The sequence below is a fragment of the Lissotriton vulgaris genome, chromosome 7, assembly GCF_964263255.1.
Source record: "Lissotriton vulgaris chromosome 7, aLisVul1.2, whole genome shotgun sequence".
Classification (NCBI taxonomy): Eukaryota; Metazoa; Chordata; class Amphibia; order Caudata; family Salamandridae; genus Lissotriton; species Lissotriton vulgaris.
Genome location: NC_141695.1, coordinates 269,561,844 through 269,582,039, shown reverse-complemented (window position 1 = coordinate 269,582,039; position 20,196 = coordinate 269,561,844).

Genomic DNA, 20,196 nt, shown 5'->3' with positions numbered 1-20,196 from the left:
AAGGACTGGACTGTCTTATTTCTATATTACAAACTGCATAGCATTGCATTAGGACTGCATTAGATCATCATGAACTGCTCATTAATACCACAAGAACCTACACGTGATTGTTGGCCTAATAACCGGCAAAGTGAAATATTATGAATACGCATATGTTGGATTTCTATTGTTTGGTCTCATCATATTTCGTTTGATAAAGATACCGCTACTTGTATAAAATCAGTGTGGTGTCCATTTGTGGTGTTATCACTATGTTACTGGGAGTGTGGTTGCAAATTCCTTTCACATGCCATGGAGATAAGCCTAGCTGCTCGTGGCAAGCTACCGGAGGGTGAGATGAGGTTATCTAAGAGTGTATCCCTCCTTTCCCTGACTAGAAGCAAGGGTCCCTATTTGGACTAAAGTACCTACCTCAGCTAGCTAGAGACACCCAGTTCTAACAAAATGCTTCATGTTATGAAACAGTGAAGGGACTGACAAATTTAAATGTACACTGAAAACCAAATCACCTCCTTCATAGAACATGGAATTCTCAGCAAGTAGATTCTATTTACCCCCAGCTATACCAGCAAATGTAGCCATGGCTGATCTGCATTAAAGGAGTAGACCTCAGCACTTCTCACCAAGAACATTTAATAACAAAGGGTGTCATTATTAGGTAATTTGCAAAATGCAATGTGGATCAAGTAACAATAGTTAGACCTTATTAGGACTTTTAAGACCACTATGCAGTCCGTGAACGGTGTGAGTTTGGCGGACTGACCGCCATATTACGAGATGTTTGGACTGCATGACGATAGACCACAGCTCACCGCAGACCGCCGAGGTCTTGGTCAACAAAAGCAGCTGCCATAGGGCGGTACAGGGGAGTTTCACTGCCGCCCATATTATGAGTTGGATTTTTCACGAGCTGACCACTGCTGTGAGACCGCCAGCTTCATGTTAGCAAAAATGAAGGATTTGGGATGCATACTCACCCCTTTCTTGTTCTTTTGGTCAGAGGTTGACCTTGATCCATTTCTTCAGGTCCCCACTTCACAGCAGCAACTTCACCCTGAGTATTACAACCCTGTTTGCGGAGATGTATAGGTGAGTCTTTTTTCTACCATATACCCATTGCCTGGACTAGCCACATATGGGCCAGACTCTGGCAATGGGTAGGTGGTATTTTTCCCCAAGTATCATGCATATGTGTGCATCCGACGCATATGCAGTCGAAATGCTCACACAGGCATCGATACATATGGAAAACTAATTACCATCACTGCAAAATCTCACACTCAGTATCGGCGTGAGGCAGAACTCCACATCCGGCACCTAGCATCAAGGAGAAAACATAATTGAGTTCACGTAACAAGCTCAATACTGAGATTTTTTAATCTTTTAATCTTGGACGTTCTACATAAAGAATATTATGTCAGCAACATATTTCACTGACGTCCCTCAAGTATACATCCACATACCAACACCTACATTAGCTTTCCCACTCAACCCTAAAACTAAATACTGTGCTGCGCCATCATTAGACACTGCTCGAGAACATTGGATATAAACCTGATACCACTGTTGAAGTATTGTGGCCCTTTTCCTGACAAAGGCACTTCCCTGTGCCGAAACGCGTGTCGAAGACTACTGTCAAATTAAAATTGTGCCACATTGTTTGTTTATGGAGATCACAACCGAATGTCAATGATTATGATTAGTTTTGCCATTAACATCAATGTTTTTAATTAGAGCCCAGGTTGTATGAGATGCATGAATGTAGATATGAATGGATCGGATTGATTGAGTTGTTTCATTTTACTTTTACTCTTGCCGCATTTACAAAGAACGGAGGGTGTGTTCCTGATTACCCAGCTAAACCGGCCAGCCTGAGAAGGGAAACTGTTCGCCGGACCCGCTCAGCGGGTCCCGCTTCACCTGGGCTTGATCTGCGTGTTGGGTGCGATGCGTGCAGGGCTGCGAGCGTGACGCGGGGGACTTCGGCAACCAGGAGTCCTCGCGACGCCAATTAACACCACTTGGCCCACTCTCCCTGCAAGGCACGCTCACAGCACACCGGATCCCTCAAAACCTGCCTTCCCTTTGGACCGGGTGTGACTCTTGCCGCATTTACAAAGAACGGAAGGTGTGTTCCTGATTACCCAGCTAAACAGGCCAGCCTGAGAAGGGAAACTGTTCGCCAGACCCGCTCCGCGGTCCCGCTTCACCTGGGCTTGATCTGCGTGTTGGGTGCGAGCCGTGCAGGGCTGCGAGCGTGACGCGGGAGACTTCAGCAACCAGGAGTCCCTGTGAGGCCGATTAACACCACCTGGCCCGCTCTCCCTGCAAGGCACGCCCACAGCACACCGGATCCCTTAAAACCTGCCTTCCCTTTGGACCGGGTGTGACTCTTGCCGCATTTACAAAGAACGGAGGGTGTGTTCCTGATTACCCAGCTAAACCGGCCAGCCTGAGAAGGGGAAACTGTTCGCCGGACCCGCTCCGCGGGTGCCGCTTCACCTGGGCTTGATCTGCGTGTTGGGTGCAATGCGTGCAGGGCTGCGAGCGTGACACGGAGGACTTCAGCAACCAGGAGTCCCCGCGAGGCCGATTAACACCACCTGGCCCGCTCTCCCTGCAAGGCACGCCCACAGCACACACGTATATCACCATAGTAACACCCGCGCACGCGGGACGCGCGCGCGACTCAGCCCGGGGCTAAGACCGGGCAAAGAGCGGGCCGTTTGAGGCCGTTCGAGGACGGAAGAGACCGGACCGGGCCCCCCCTCTTTCGAGGCCTGCACATCTTCCCTCGTATATTACCACTAGGATTCTGCTAGCCTCCACAAGAAGTTCCGCTACAATGAGCAAAATGGAGACTAGGAGTAAAACCAATTTGGCTGCGGCTGGACCTTCCACGGTTGCAACGGCCCAAGGTAAAATTGACAATTATTTCCTTAAGGCGGGTTCTTTACTGATCGATGACATTACTGTTTTAGAAAGACGCATCTCCCAGGAAATCGAGTGGGTTAGGAGATCATCCATGGGCATTCTAGCACTGGCCAAGACCCCTGAGGAAAGGCTGAATGTGAATGGCTCACTGGCTGGAGCTTGTGGGGGGGACCAATCACTTGTCAACCTAGATCTTGCTGAGGAAACATTAAGCGAACTTGAAGATATGAGCCTACTGACCCTCCCATTGACCCAAATCGCACAACCTCCAACCTCTATTATTGTGGAGGAACCTACCGAACAAATCCTTAATTCACATAGGGAGGACCTCCCACCGGTAACGCACACCTTAGACACAACAGATCCATCAAGCAGAGCTAGGGGTGCAAGGGAAGGGGCAATATAAAAAAGGAAGATGGGGGGACCAAGTAATAGAGAAAGGAAGGCTAAAACACGGAGGCTAGGCACAACACATGATAAGGGCAGCCTTGACAATACCAGACCGGAGACCCCATCACTAGACAGAACGGAGCCTCCCCCACTAGCTAATGTTTCTATCAAACCTCCACCTTCCATAACAGACAACATCATGGAGGTAGCCGAAGAGGATATCACACTCGCAGATATAGGAAACTTGTTCAGGTCTTTGCTCAGTCCCATAGAAGCTCGCCTGATCAAGATAGAAGCGAGGCTTACCAAATTTGAGAAATCCACCACCCAGTTTATGGATAGTTGGAAAGCCGCGAATAACTGCCCTATAGTACCAAGCGCAGACCCAAAACACAAGAAGGGTCCTGAGTCCCAGACCTCGACCAAGAAAAAGGGGGCAGAAAATACGAAATCCTCAAATTTAACTGTAAATTCAAAATCGGCCATCCACCAGGTATCTAGCCTAAAGCATAATAATCCCTCCTCCTGCTTACAGCAACCAGCATTAGCCGTAGATGCAGCTCACACACATCCCCCTTGTACACAGCAAACAGAAACAGCTACCGATGCATCACACCCACAGTCATCAACTACAATTGTACCCAAACCTCCACAAATTAATACACAAAATCCCCAAAACCCCAATACTATATCACAAAAAACACAAAAAACAGTAACAGTAAATCTCCCACCAGAGGTAGCTGCATACACTGTTATTTTAGCCGGGGTACCGGAACTAAAACCAACGACCAGTGAAACAGGGGCCTTGTTAAAAAACAAAGTCATAAATTGGCTATCTACATTTAGGCCACTCCCCAGAGGCATAACTAGCGATATTCGCATGGTGAGAAGAGTCTCATGGGTAGGTAAGAGGCCCAAAACAATCAGTGGCGACTGTATACCGGTCAGCTTCAAAGAACCAGAAACAGTTTCCTATATCTGTGGTTGTTTTCCAGATGATGAGGGGAATAATATCCAGCCACTTCCCCTCTCATTCTTCTATCATCAAATACCAACATAGTCAATGATCAGAAATGGGAATATTCACATGAGTCACTGGGAAATTGGGGGGAAAATCAAGGAGGGAGGAGGAATCCCTACAACCAAATGCGAATGGCATCGGGTCATGCTTTGACACATGACGAGGCTCAGGGATGGGAAACTGTCACTAGAAGAGGGATGGGAAGGGGTGGTCGGGAGCGAGGAGCAATCTGGCCCCCTAGATACTATCAGCCCCCATTTCTTCCAATTTTCAACCGCTTTCATTGTCTTGAAATGGTGGATTGACAGTATGACTCGGAAGGTAGGGCACATCCCCACCCACCCGGGCAAGCCGCACCCAACACCATCGGTGGCGGCGGGTATAAACTCTCCAACATTAATCATGGGGGGAGCACCCAGCCTGCATACATTTAGAAGATTCCCCACAGAGAGCAGACAGGGAAATAGAACCAGTGGATGTCCATGGGGGACAAGGGTCCACACGGGGGACGTCCCCAAAAGATCATACCAACTTAATGGCAAACCCAGGCACAAGGGGAAACAGTTAGCATTTTCCGCATATACTAAAGCTGCTGTCATGGAACGTCGCTGGATTGGCCAATAAAATAGAATCCCAATCGTGGGTCGACTTAATCGACTCTAAAAGTGTCTGCCTCTTCCAAGAGACTTGGGCAAGGGAGGAGTATACCTCACGGGCTTTCGAGATATTTTCAATACCGGAAAAATGGGGAGGGAGAGGCCTCCCATCGGGAGGTCTGGCAATCTGGGTGGCATCGCATCTGGGTTGCCTAGCTACACGCCAAAGTGTGGATTCAGAAGACATACTGGTTGTCCTCCTTGAATGGCCTAGATCATTTAAACTACTTATAATAAATGTCTATTCCAGACCGCTCCCCATATCCAGCCCCTCAAAAACCATTGAAGAATTGTCCTCTCTCCTGGAGGCCATTCCGGAGGGCACATCATATCTAGTGGGGGGGGATTTCAACTCGCATCTTGAGCCATTACCGGGCCTACTTGAAGGACCCTCCCTAGAGGAGGATTCAAGTTGGCAGGTTCCCCCAACAGAGGCCCCCCCTCCGAGAGCATGGACACCATTAGCCGTGCAGATAAATATGCTCACCCTTACTCATGGCTTGCAACGGCCTTGCCAAATCTGATATCCCGTGTAAATGTACATACAATAAAATTGGGAGAGAATCAAGATTAGACTACCTCCTGGTACAATTATTCGCTTGGAAAAGGGTGATAGATTTCAGAGTAACAACTAGAGAAGACAGTGACCACAATGCCTTGGAACTGGAATACGCTATCCCCCGTATTGAGGATAGGGCATCGAACGAACAAAAGCTCAGGGAAGGATACCTCCTGGAAAACAATAGAAGGAGGATAAGATGGGAAAAGTTGTCCACTAGAGAAGATAAGTTAGCCATCCTCTACGCTAGGATTACACCAATTTTAGCAGAGGCATTTGCCTCGTGGGTCCCAGTGAGCACGCAGGAAAATAGAGAGCACCTCCTGCGCTTACATGAACAATTAATTAAAACTCTGGAGATGGACCTCTTCAGTAGCGGACCTTCCAGAACCCGGGGACCACACAAAGATACCTGGTTCAATACCTCTTGTCGAAACGCCAAACGCGACCTTCTACTTACCATTAAAGTTGGAGGATCGAGGCAGGAGATCCGCACTAGAAGGCGGTCGTACAAGACACTTGTGGCAAACGCCAAGATAGAGTGGGATCTCCAATATTGGGAGAACCTTTCGGAGCTATTAGCAACGAGGGATTCCCGCAAATTTTGGCGCGTAGTCAATCACGGTTCTGAAGACCTTCCCTCGGCAATTGAACCAAATATTGCCCCGCGTGTCTGGCAAAATCACTACCAGTCTCTATACTCTCCGGAGGCTGGAGGGCTGGAATCTCCACTTCACATCACGCAAAACAATCAGGCACCGGACCCTTTCACCGAAAAAGAGGTGAGGATGGCGATAGCAGGGTTATCCTGTGGAAAGGCACCTGGCCTGGATGGGGTGCCGGGAGATTTATTCAAACAGGAACCAGGAATTTGGGCACCTTACCTTCTGCTGATGTTCAATGCAGTCCTTGAGGGGATGGAATTACCTGATACTTGGCTGGGGGCAGAGGTGGTCCCGATTTTCAAAAAGGGATCTCCCCTGCTTCCAGCCAACTATCGCCCAATAAGCCTCATTGGCGTCTCGCAGAAGCTATTTGGCAGGCTAATACTCAATAGGCTACAAACCTGGTTGGAGGAGACTGATACCCTTAGTCCATTGCAGGCGGGATTCAGAAAAGGAGTCTCCACAGTCGACCAAATACTCCGATTAAACATCATTTACTGGAAGACAGCATTGATCGAGGGCGGTACTCTTTATGTGGCTTTGTGGACCTCTTTGCCGCCTTCGATCTGGTCCCAAGGGCCAAACTGTGGGAGGTACTGGCCGAGTTGGATGTCCCGGGAGACATCCTTCAAATCCTAATTAGACTGCACAGAGATAATTATGCCCGAGTTAGGTGTGGGAAAGGTGGCAGGTTGACCAACAGGTTTCCCGTTCGCAGAGGGGTACGGCAGGGTTGCGTACTAGCCCAGACCCTGTTTTGCCTCTTTGTGAACGGGGTGATAGAGCATCTGAGCAGGATTCCCAATATTGATGCACCAAAATTGAACAGCAGCAGGGTGCCCGCGATTATGTTTGCGGACGACACCCTGCTGCTGTCCAAATCGCCAATGGGGTTACAGAGGGTCTTGGATGGCTTCTTGGGCTTCTGCAACGAAAGGGGGCTTGAAATCAACCCTTCAAAAACAAAATTTATGATCCTTAACCCCAATCCCAAAAATTGTCCAAATCCCCGCCTGGGCACAACATCTCTGGAAAGGGTTTACACAATAGAATATCTTGAAATAACCCTAAACCAGAACCTAACATGGTCGGCCCACAAAACAAAAGCGAGCACAAAACTAGCTCAGAGGGCGGGAGGCATCACAAGAATTGCTAGGAAATCCCCACTTCGCCCGTTGGCACCTGCTATCCATATTTACAAAGCTCAAGCTCGGGGGGGAATTATCTATGGGAGCGAGCTCTGGGGACATACCTTGCCACACACCATCCAGGCTATAGAAAACAAATTCATCAGACAACTGGTTGCCCTCCCCCCAAGCACCCCACTCCTCCCACTTAGACTGGACCTGGCACTGAGACCCATTACTGAAGAACTGGGCCTCAAACCCCTGACCTACTGGCGTCGCCTGTGTAGTAGCCAGGACCTTGCCAATTACAGAAATGAGCTGCAGGAATTCTTTAAGTCACCTAACGCCACTAAAATCCCTTGGCTAAAGTACATCGGGAGTATGTGCATGACTCTCGGAGTGTCAGAGCTATGGACAGACCTGGAAAGTGCGTCCGTAAGGATCTCCAGAAAAGCACTTTCCAATCTATTCTATAACTTTATGCTTAAAAAAACACTGGACACCACCCGGGAAGGGTCTCTAATCGACCTCTTTTTCAAAATAAAAGACTCATACAGCCATGAATGCGTATTAGATGGTATGACACCGGCGTTCACACGGAAGATCTTCCTGCAATGGAGGTACGGGTCTCTCCCCCTAAGGTCCTTCACAAAGTCTTGGGCTGGTCGATTGGAGACAGGGGCGTGTCCGGCCTGCGCATATAAACTGGAGAGCGACTTGCATGTGGTTTTGTTTTGCAGAGCCTATGCTACAATTAGGAGTCACTGGCTGGTCCCTCATTTAAAAAACCTGGGCTTCAGAACATACGCCCCGGCTTATAGAGTCCTAAAGACAGATCTATCTGTGCCAACAGTGTTTGCAATGGCAAAATTCCTGACTGCAATGTGGCGGGTGCATGCACGAATAATTGAGGACACTATAACCGTGTGAAACATCTCTCTTACCCCCCTTGCATTCAGCCCAGTTGCGTTCTTGCAAAAACTGTATTACATATAGTATCTGTATAACCATTCCTTTAAGAATTGTATTCTAAAAATAGCATATTCGTATAATGTTTTTTTAACTTTTTTAATGATCAAATCATTTGTATATCTTTTATGATCTTTCATGATCGAAATAAAGATTTTTGAATTGAATTGATTAGTTTTGCCATTAACATCAATGTTTTTAATTAGAGCCCAGATTGTATGAGATGCATGAATGTATATATGAATGGATCGGATTGATTGAGTTGTTTCATTTTACTTTTGTCAAATGAATATCAATAAAATATTTTTTTTACTTTTCTAAGAAAAACAGCTATGTTGGTTCTTTCTTCCCTTCGTCTATTATTCTCATTATATCGATGGTAATATGGACGCTGTATATTTGTGGACAAGTATTTACATTGAAATATTTTAGCCCTGCCTTCAGGAACATTACCTCTCTCGCAGGAGGCCTCTTTCTTTACATTATATATATATATGCATCCAACGCATATGCAGTTAAAATGCTCACATATGCATTGATACATATGGAAAAGTAATCGCCATCACTGCAAAATCTCGGCAGCCACACACCGGTAAATTCGTAATACGGTGCTCGAAAGACCACTGATGCTGCGGCCTCCTGGTGGTTGCGGATGGGGTGTTCCGGCGGTTGGACCTCCAAACTCGTAATAAGGCACTAAAATACCTTTTTTTAAATAAAGTGCCCACTTGCGCATTTAATTCACGTTAGGCCAGTTGCATTTGCCAACACACGATATGCTTTAAATTCTACTTAAAATCTACAATCACGTTTTTCTTCACATAAATTTTGCTAAAATTTTCTCCTTGATGGCTCTCTTTTACTTTCTCTATTCTTTCCTACCCCATTGGGTTTACTGCTGCATCTAGCGTACCATTACTATCTTTCCTGCTCTTTCTCTTGCTTTTTCTGTTTACTCTGCTTTCTTTCTCCCAGTTTTCTTTCCTAGAAAATCTTCTCTCTAGCTTCACTTCTATCTTTTTTGTACTTCTCAATATTCTGTATTCTCACTGTAGTTGTATTCTCCAATGTCTATGGATAGCAAGTATAGTGGAATTCGATGAGTGGTCCACAGTACTGGAAAATAAATTGTTTCTGGTAAAAACACCAGACTAATTTTCCTCTCAAAATCAAAGTGGAATACAATGGAAATACTTAGGCCATAAGTCCAGAGGTTGATTTTTTGTTTTGCTGTATTGTGCAGCACGCTGTGAACACTGATGTTACACAGTAAAACAAAAGTGAAAGTGGGGAACCACAAATGCCCTAACTCAGAGAGTTCCTACACTTCATTTGAAAAGATAATAGTACTACACTTGTGTGACTAGGCTATTGCCCGTACTAGCTGCTGATTTTCTGACTCTGGTTGTGCTCTGGGCTCTGCTAAATAGACCCTAAATAGTGCATGGTTAGGTCTAATTATAACTGGAAAGGACAGACCCTTATAAATCCATAGTGTATAATAAGGCAAGGGGGGTTCAAACTGCCTATAAGTCCCTAGCATGTAATAGGGCAGGGAGGTTTAGAGGTCTCAATAGGCTAACATTGAAATATTTTATTTAAGTATAAATATTGACAGGAGCCACCTAAAAATATAGCTCAAGGTATCTAATTCATATTTAAGATACATCATGCCACTATTAGAGTTATAACAATTATGACAGAAAATAATGTATTAAACTTTCTTTTCAATAAGCCAAAATACAGCTTTCCAGCTGCCCTCTCCTGATTGGCCAGCCTTTCCCAGGCTGACCCAGAGCTAATTAATGTTGTGTGATGTGTCCTGTGTGTGGTGAACTTTAGCTGCAGAAGCCAAAAGGCAGGAACAGGGTGGGGGAGCTAAACTGGTCTTCTAAGAGAGAATTACAGTTTGGGACCAGCACAGGCAAACCTCCACACCTGCACCCCAGCTACATATGAGCCTCAGTAATTAGATTAATCAGGGGGTTGAAAGGGGTGTGTTAGTGAAACTTAGACACACCAGTGGGTCGGACTCCCTGCAAGCTACAGGTTAACAGAGCCAACTGAATCATCTCCATCAGGAATCCCCATCCTGGAGTGAGTCCAGTGGATTTTTAAGGATTTGACAGATGACTTGAGGGAATTGTAATCCAGACATCCCCAGGACATTCTAGGAAATTACAGACCCTTGGATTTGTGTTTTGGACAACTTGAACCCTCAAGAGGAACTCCAGGAAGAAGTTTCAGAAGTTTGGATAAGTTTGGAGCATCTTTTGGAAAAACGTCCGTATGGTGACGGACTCGAGATCAAGAGTCAAACTGTCTACCTTCAAATGCGGCCCAGACTGGATTTTAGGTTTGTCCTGCTGAAAGCTCCGGAGCTAAACTGTTCCAGGATTTGACCTTGGCATCGCATAGAAGCAATTCCATGAAATTGTATCGAAATCGGTCTGCTGGAGGGGACCACTTGACGTCAATAGAAAATCCTCCAGAAAGGTTTATAAGTCCAAAGATACAATTTAAACTGAGGGCTCCCACTTAGTGTATCCAGCCAAGGCTCCATTGCGGTAAGCCTCAAACTTTGACTTTGTCCCGGTCAAGCACGAGCAGATGTCCCAAAGTGGTGCTATATGTTTATAAGCACTAGAAAGTTTTTATTCTTAAAAAATACATATCTCAGGTTCTCTACATTGGATTTTTGTCATTTTGTGGCCAATTTGTTCATATAAATGTATTCTATTTTTATAAATTGGAATTGTATTTTTTTGTGATTTGTGTCTTACTTATTTAATGCATTTGTGTTTTTAAATGCTTTACACACCTTTCTCCTAATTCAAGCCTGCCTGCTTGTTGCCAGCTACCAAGGGTTGAGCAAGGGAATCATTTATTAAGACCCTAACTGAATCTTTTTGTGTGTTTGGGGCCTTATTACTAGTGGTAAGTCACTACTTATCACTACTAATAATTAATTTCCAACAAGCGCAGTTGAGATACAAACTTAGAAGAAATTCTGAGAAAACTTTACTGAGAAGGTAAGATTCAGCGGGGAAAGGCTGCAGGAGGTGTCCGAGTAGGGAACATCACTGCCGGATAGCCTTGGGTCGAATCTGCGGTTAAGATGTCTACATTCGGACTTAGGGCCGAATACAACTTTGGCGGTGTGGGAGCGGGCCACTATGCCAGCACCCCACTCCCACACCGTTAAAATGTCCACCGGCCAGCCGCCAGATTTCCGTCTGGCAGGGGTTTTTTTTGTGGTCCTGTTGAGGTGCAGTTCTAAGGCTCACTTGTGAGCCTTTGAATTGCCGCGTCGAGGGAATGCCAAAGAAAGTTCCTGCACAGCATGGACTATGCCCTCCATGATGGAACAGGGTTGCATGGAGACAGGGGGGCACAACACTTGCCCTCTGCATGCACCCCCATGCAGAGGCTCACCAGGGGCCCCGAAGGCCCCCCTTCCTTTCCTGACTACCACACTTATCATGGCAGACTCACAGCCATGAAAAGTGTGGAGGTCTAGAAATTCGTAACATGCTTGGTGGTGCCACAGCGGCACCGCCAGCATACTGCTGCCCCAGACTGCATGAATGTAGATTTAATTTACAGGCCCTGGATATATGATATACCACTAAACAAGGGACTTATAAGTAAATTAAATATGTCAATTGAGTATAAGATAATTAAACCATGTTTAGAAGAGAGAGCACAAACATGTTAGCACTGATTTGCAGTGGTTAAGTGCACAGATTCCTAATGCCAACTAAAACCAATACTACAAGAACTGGAATCTAAAAGGCAAAAAGTTTGGGGTGTGACCCTGCAGAGTGGAACAGGTCCAGCAAGGTATTAAACCGTTTTTCAAAGGAAGTCTGTTATAGCACCCCCTTTTGACATGACAGACTATATTGGGTTATTTCATATTCACACTACTGCTAGTTGGGGTATTTGCAGCCCTCTGCAACTGGTGCATTACCAAAATTAACTGTCTATCATATGCAAACAAAAGAAAGATCTTTAGAGCATATACATTATCTCATCAAGGTATATTTCACGACCGACCAGTGCCTCTAGATATATATAAGACGTGTTTTATATTGTATTATTTGAGCTATTCATATTTATTTTGCTTTTTAAAGACATCCGATTTGCGGTCAGGCTAGGTAAGTTATATCGATTTAACTATTGATTCTGTATTGTCAGTTTTAAAAATAAGAAAGAATCCATATTCACTACCGGTGCCTGCGATAGTCATCGCCGGTGTTTTTATAACGATTTACTGCTCCCAAAAGCGGGCGCAAGGAACATGGGAGTATACATTAAAGCCCCTTAAAGGGTTTTCCAGTGATTAATCAACAACAAAAATCCCATAGCCCGGAGGCATTGTGTCCTTTAAAACGTTGCCGGGCTACGCTTATACTTACGAGTGGATGTTCGTACAGGAATGAGATGGCTTCAGAAGCCATCCTTCCTTTATGTATATTTTAAGCTGCGTTGCCATGGAACAGCTCTCTGCTCAAGAGCTGCAGTGGTTACAACGTGTCTGGTTAAAGACAACGGCAGGCATCTGCAGTCCCTCTGATTTTACAATACTAAAACCTCTGCTTCCACCTACTGGTGAAAGGTGGCATTTATTTAAATCAATGATTATGTTTTTGATTTGGGATAAGGTTTTAAGCAACTTTTGAGCCAGGATTTACTATTTGTGTTTTCTTTGGATTTTAGTTGTACAGCCACACGAACAAATCGTGAGTAAAATATTTTGGACATCCTGGTGACCACCGATTTATATCTTTGGGTATATATCATACCAGTAATGGAGTGCATTAACCTCCAGACCCATACAGTGTCTGCACTCATGTGATAATCTATTAAAAGATTATTAGAGGATGAACTTAGGTCCTCCATAAAAGAGGCGGTTGACACAGCATTAACGAAGAGGAAGACCCCTGCAGAGGAGAATTATTTTTCCCTCTCAGATGGAGACTCCCTTTCTACCTTTGAACCTCACAAAAGATACATGGAACAGTCTAAACTCCTCAACGGAGAATATTGATTATGATGATTTGGAGATGGCAATATTTATTTTTGATCCTCAGAACAGCTATGATATTTTGGGGGGACTTGATGAGGATCTGGATCAATCCTCTTCATTTCACGAGGTTAAGAACCCTTTCCGGAGTGAGATGTTTAACCCCATTAAACGATGACGGTGGCGAATTGACCACTTGACAAAGTACCTTACACATTGGGTCAGGAAGTCACCCGTTTAAATTTAGCAAGGACCCTAGAAAGGGTATTGAAAAATGTTTCCAACGATTCCAGGTAAAGTCCTTGATATATTGGGCCCACTTACTTGTATCCTAAATATGGCAGAAGATGCCAGTGGTAAGTCTGGGATGGTAAACATTGACCTTTTAAAGGGTAGGGCACAGCATGCCTTATGTATGTTGGACAATGGCAATGTATGCCTGATTGCTGAAAAACTGTATGTATTGGCATTTATTTATATAGCGCACTACTTACCCGTAGGGTCCCAAGGCGCTTCGACCGCTGCGAAACCCTTCCTGGCTTCCTTGAGAGATGGTCCCTTAATGGGTATCTCCAGGGTGAGACCAGGCATCCCCGGCGGTCTGGTGGGGCCGTTAGTGAAGATGAGGCAAGCTAATGCCCAGAGTTGCCGAGTGTGATCGCTGATCAGAGTGGGCACCGAGGCGAGAGAATTATCGAGTCCGCTGACCCTGGTCCAGAAACCTGCCGCACCGGGAATCGAACCCTGGTCCGGGCCGTCCTCTGCTCTCGGGTCTGCCGCCTCTAACCAGTGAGCCACACTACTGATCGGCTGAATTCTTAACGTGAGGTCCTCGCCGGGGAGGACGCCGGGTCTAAGATCGTACACACTGAGCTCACACCCCACTTATGAACGAACACTACACCGTGGATTTCAGTAACAGGTTCTTTATCAACAATAGAATTTTAGGCGAAATGAATACGTATTTACAAGCGATCGAAGGATCGTAAAGTCTCTGATATGGGGAGCAAGGAAGCGGGACAGTCTCTTATCAGGCCAGTACGAAGCATACCCTGCGCACAGCTCTCAATCCTCGAGCCGGGGGATACGGGCGATGGTGGTCGTACCAGCTGCTGTACTCTCTCCTCTCGTTTCAGGGCATGTTTGGTAGCGTCGATGGTCCAGCCGGGCCAGGGTTCTCCTCGAGCCGCGACGAGGACAGCAGGGCTCAATCCGGAGTGAACAGAGTGTCTGTCAGTTCTTGGGGAGGCGTGACCACGTCAGCGGGGCTCCGGGTGTTCAGCGAATGTCCTTCGAGTTTCAAGGATGAGCCCCGACGAGGTCAGCAGGGCTCCGTGGTTCCAGTTCCGTCTTCACGAGAATGAGCCGCGACAGCGTCAGCAGGGCTCGATGAGTTCTAAAGTTCAGTTTTTTCCTCAGGGGGTTGAGCCGCGATCAGATCAGCGAGCTCTCTTGTCCAGGATACAACTGCCCGCTAGTTCTTGGGCGACCCTTGATATAGCGCAGTGGCCCTTTGATGTCCGGACCCTTGCAGGCGGAGATCTCCTGCCTCGGGGCTGGTCGTCGGGGAGTTCCGTTGGCTGGCCCTTTGATCCTCTTGAACATGTGTTCAGGGATTCCTAGACGCCCAGCAGGGTCTGGAGCCAGCTCTCAGGGAGGCCAGAGGTGCAATCGAAACTCTTTGTTCTTATCTCACTCAGGCAGTCCACTACCCCCCAGCCGGGCATGGCGCGTCTGCAGCCTAAGTTTCGCCGGGACCGGGGTCGGGCAAGGCTATGGGGTCAGTGACCTCGGGAAGGGTAATGGCGGCCGGTGGCCCTGTGGGGTGATGCAGGTTCAGGGTGCCCGGTACCGGGAGAAGCATGCAGGGATGGTCGTCTGTTGGTAGGGTCTTGTAGGGAGCGGGGCGGACAGGGAACGGGACGACCAGGGGTTTCGGGGTGCAGAGCGGGGCTAGGGGGACGCTGAGGAACAGGGGGGAACCACGCCACAAGGCCAGGTCCAACACGTAGGTATGACAGATAAGGCTACACTGCAGCATGAGTAGCAGCACACATCATTGCAACATTTATTTCCCTATCTGTACATACATATGTTTAGCGATTCGAATCTTAAATAGAACTGCACACAGATACCATTATGCATTTGGTGCTATCTGAGTATATCACATGTGCATTGAAATCAAAAATGGGTTCTCTGTGCACTCAGTTATTTGATGTTTTTGTCAAGGTTCGTTTTGTGCTGCTACATCTGCTGCACCTAGTCACGGTGCCTTACTGTAATTCAACTAAGATCGGTTAGGAGATTCCTTTTCCGTGAGATGTGCGCACTCTTACTTGGAACTGTTTCTGTTCCTTATCACTTCTGTAACTAGCGTTTGATAAAGTTAATTCAAAATAAATCAAATTCTTATGACTGGTGCTTAAAGTGTTTTATTCATGATTTTTCTAAATTTCAAAAATCAATATTTCATTTCCATCATATGATTCATAGTTCAAACCATAACCCAATGCATTTCGGTTCACTATAAAGGACCCTTCTTCAGGGGTCTGCAATCAAAACAAAAACAAATCAGTCCTACATAATCTCATTTTGGAACTGCTATGTCAAACAAAAATTGTGCGTTTAAATAAAGTTAATTAAAATCTTACATTTACATCAATTATGCTCTCTCTTTTGGTGCTGTAACATTTATGAAATAAAGTTTCGAGCGTTTCAAGAGATTTCAGATTTACGTAAACATCATAGCTCACATGTACCACATAATTTATCGTGGGATTTTACTGATTATACTTATTTGCAGTTTTGTTGTGGTATGTATAGCGCGTTTGGTAAAAACATGTAAACCAATGTTGAAATGTAAACACTTAGCTGCGGAGTTTCAAGGGTCAACATTCTAGATTACGTGAATGTTCTACAAGGAACTATCTGGCTAACACACAGCAGCATGGCAGGCAATTACCATACTATGTTACTGTAGCATTGTGCTACCCTTCATGAGTAAACAGTAGCTCATGCCCACTAATGGTTTGATCATTCATAGCCTCACTATGTCAGCATCACATTTACTGTGTCTCAAACACTGAATACATTCTTATTGTAATTAACAGTATATAGTTTGTTACACATTGATTATTAGTTGCCCATAACATGTACAGTGAGTGGACCAATACGTTTTTGACACATCCTGTCACCCCCATGTAACATATGTTTGAATGAGCCATTGTACAAAGTACAGTGTGCCACACAGCAAGCCATAAAAACAATGGGAGAGGTATGATTTTGTTTCTAGTTTGGTTAACACAAAATTCTAAAGATTACCCCTATTTGTTTTGTCATCTGTTTCACATATACCTGTAGGTTTCCATCGTGTACACAACGCCAATCCTCACTAGCTCTATGGATACACACAGCTCATTGAGACACTTGGTGCAGATACATTTTCAGATATGCACTGTCTGGAGAGAGTTCACAGTTGCAGTGCCATAAACAACCCTAGTGCAATGGAGTGTTTGAGACTTTGTCCACACTAATTACTAACATGTGCAGTAAATGTGTTGCATGGCCTGTGTTTAGACTCCTGACTGGTGTGTATATACATTATGTGTGGTTTACAGAGTAGTCTCAGGATGGAATTTATGAACATAGTGTTAAATGCTCACCAATCAGCATTGACAACAGACTGTGAAACCACAGAAAGGCCATAGCACAACTGTTTGCTGAAGAGAAAAAAGTGATAACCAGCTGGACACTCACTTGCATACCCTACCCGTTGTTTTGGACAATGGCCCAGTTCCCTGGATCCAGACCTAGATGAGGGTTCAGCCATGTGTGTAAGCCATGATGTAATGCAATGTTGTGCAAGACACAACAGGCTGCTATTATCTTGTGTACAATTTCATGGGAGCACAGCAGCACCCCCGTATGGTCAATACCTCTGAATGGCGACTCTTGGAAACCCAAAGTTCACTCTTTGATGGTGTGTGTACATTTGTGTGCCCTATTGTACCTACACTGTAGTACAGTGATTGCATGTCTGTATAGTGTTAGGAGATGAGGGGAGAATGCATATGCAGCATCACATTTGAAAGAAAATAAGGGAATGTTTGTACATGTCCCTCTTGCATCTGTCGAATTCTTAATGTATGAAATTGTACATTCAGGGTCTGTTGGGGTCACGTATGTGTCACAAGAATTAGTCATTTGCAATGGCTGTGTATTTTAAGACAGCATGTATACATATCCAACTCGTCTGGTGCTTAAATACTTACCCAGATGCCACATGTTGTCAAAATCTCCCACTACCAGCCACCAGGCAAGAGGTGATCTGCGGAATTAGTAGCTGTCATGTGTACTGCCTGGGAGCACTGCATACACATCAGTAAACCAGCCAATGGCATCACACATGCCCTGCACGTTGATGGAGTGCCAGCGTTGTCTGTTGTGTGTGCATTGTGGTGAGGTGGCTAAAGTGCCACATGAAAGCAATCAATTGCACCTACCATATTTGGGAAGCGGAAGGTAGAAATCTGTAGTGACCCTTTGCCTTGTTCCCAGTGTATATGGCATACAAAAAGATGCACTCTCCTATTTATGTAGCTCAGAACCTGACGCAAGCATCAGAACTGAGAAATGCCCACAATGTCAATAGACACCTTCTAGAATGCCCCAGTAGCAAAGAAATGGAGAGCTTCTATGATTGTGACATAGGGTGGGATGGCATGGGAGCAGCATGTCTCGGAGTCAAGATCTTGCTCCCACTCATAAACCATGTCCAAGGTGACATTAGGGGAAAATGGAATCTGGAGCTAACATCTTGGCTGGACATTCCGAAGAGGTTGATTTTTTGCCTGAAGATTCTCTCTCCTCTCCTACTCTTCCCCTCCCCCTCCTTCTACTCAAATCATTATGTCCCATCTCAAGGGACAAACCAACAAACACATTCTGCAACATGTTGTAAGGTCTGAAATCGTTTGTGTGTGGCAGCTCATATTTTCTGTATGCAGCCAGACTGTGGTTGGCTGGTGAGGTAACGACTTTCAGTTGGTGCTGGGTGGGGGATGGTAAGTACTGATACAGGTTTGTATAGTGCTCAGATGAACTTGGAAATCAGATTTTTGATCCAAGATTTTGACTTGTATATGACATTCACATTTGAATGGATTGTGGAAGACATCACATGACTGTTAGACCTGGCATCTGATAGGTGTGTTTCCCTTGTCCTTTTACTTTCTGACCTCCTGGTTTTGACTCTGTTTTTGCTGGTTTAGTGTCTCTGCAAACTTTCTCACTGCTATTCAGTGTTAAAGTGCAGGTGCTCCTAATGTAAATTGGATTATGGATTGGTGTTTTTATCTATGATTGGCATTTTTGATTTACTAGTAAGCCCCTAGTAAACTGCACTGAGAGTGCCATGACCTTTAAATCAAATGTTGCTAGCGGGCCTGCAGCACTGATTGTGCCATCCAGACGAGCAGCCTTTCAAAGGGTTTTCAGACCTGCCACTGCAGTGCCTGTGTGCAGTTTTTACTGCCATGTCGACTTAGCAAGTGTGTTCACTTGCCAAGCCCTAACCTTCCCTTTTACTACATGTGAGTCACACCTAAAGTCGGCCCAAAGTATCCCTATGGGCAGGGTGCCGTCCATGTGAAAGGTAGGACATGTCCTGGTATGTGTGACATGTCCTGATGGTGAACTACAGTATAATTTGTATTTCACTGTTGAATGGCTATCTTTCCTATAGGATAGAATGGGGGGTACTCTGTAACATGTTACTAGTACTTCTTCCCACTGGGACGAAATAGAGAAATGGAGTTTAGTATGCCTGAACTCAAAATATAGAAAAGAATCTTTTAGTAAAGATGATTTTTATGTTCTGTGTTTGACAATACCGTTTTTAGAAAGTAGGTACTTTCTTGTTTAGGGATCCTCTGTGCCTCTGCTGGGTTGTGGAGTGAAAGGCGCTGGGGATGTACATTATCTTTAGACAGCCACTGGGGGGGTTGAGGTGTGTCCTGCCTTTACTGGATGAGTTGGTGCTGGGCTGAATAGACCTGGGCCACATTTAGAGTAGTGGGAGGAGATTTCCTTTCACCTCAATGGGCCTGGTCTGCCTTGGACAATACTGTCTACACCGCCTGCCGGGCAGCTGGGCCAGATAGGACCAAACTGGTTTTGACTGAGCACTGGCACTCTCTTCCCAAGAGAACAAAGAAAAATGCAGAATAAATATTGGGGCCCAGAACCTTAGAACTCGCTTGGATCAAGGAACCTGCCAAGAAGAAGAGCTAGAAGAATTGCCAGGAGGAGTACTGCCCCTTTCCTGTGTTGTTGCTTTGCTGGGTTTGCCTGCAGTTGCTGATTCGGCCTTGGGCTGTGAAAGGACTGGACTGAACTTATCGCTGAGTATCTCCAAGGGCTTGAAATAGAGCTAGCCTCCTGGTCACACAGTCTCAGGGCCAGCGAAGACTTCACTTACCTCTGGGTGCTGCCTCTGGAACGGTTGGTTCCAGTTGCCACAGAGGGGGAAAGCAGCTTACACAATCACCAACACCGCTGTGGACTCCGTGTTCTGAAAGCACTTCAGTAGGCACGACCACCCTTCGCACCACAACCCTGGTCTCACCAACAATGATGACTGTTGCCGAGCCACTGCTTGCACCGCAACCTGTGGGCACCACACCACCTCGCTTCACTCTGCCGCCCTGGTCTCACCGACAAAATCACTGCCTGTTGACCCCAACACCCCACCATGGTTTGGGGACACCGCTCATCCATCACACGATGCACAGCCCCACACGGCAGTTTGGGCCGACCGACCCCAGCTCCCATCAACCGCCACTGTCA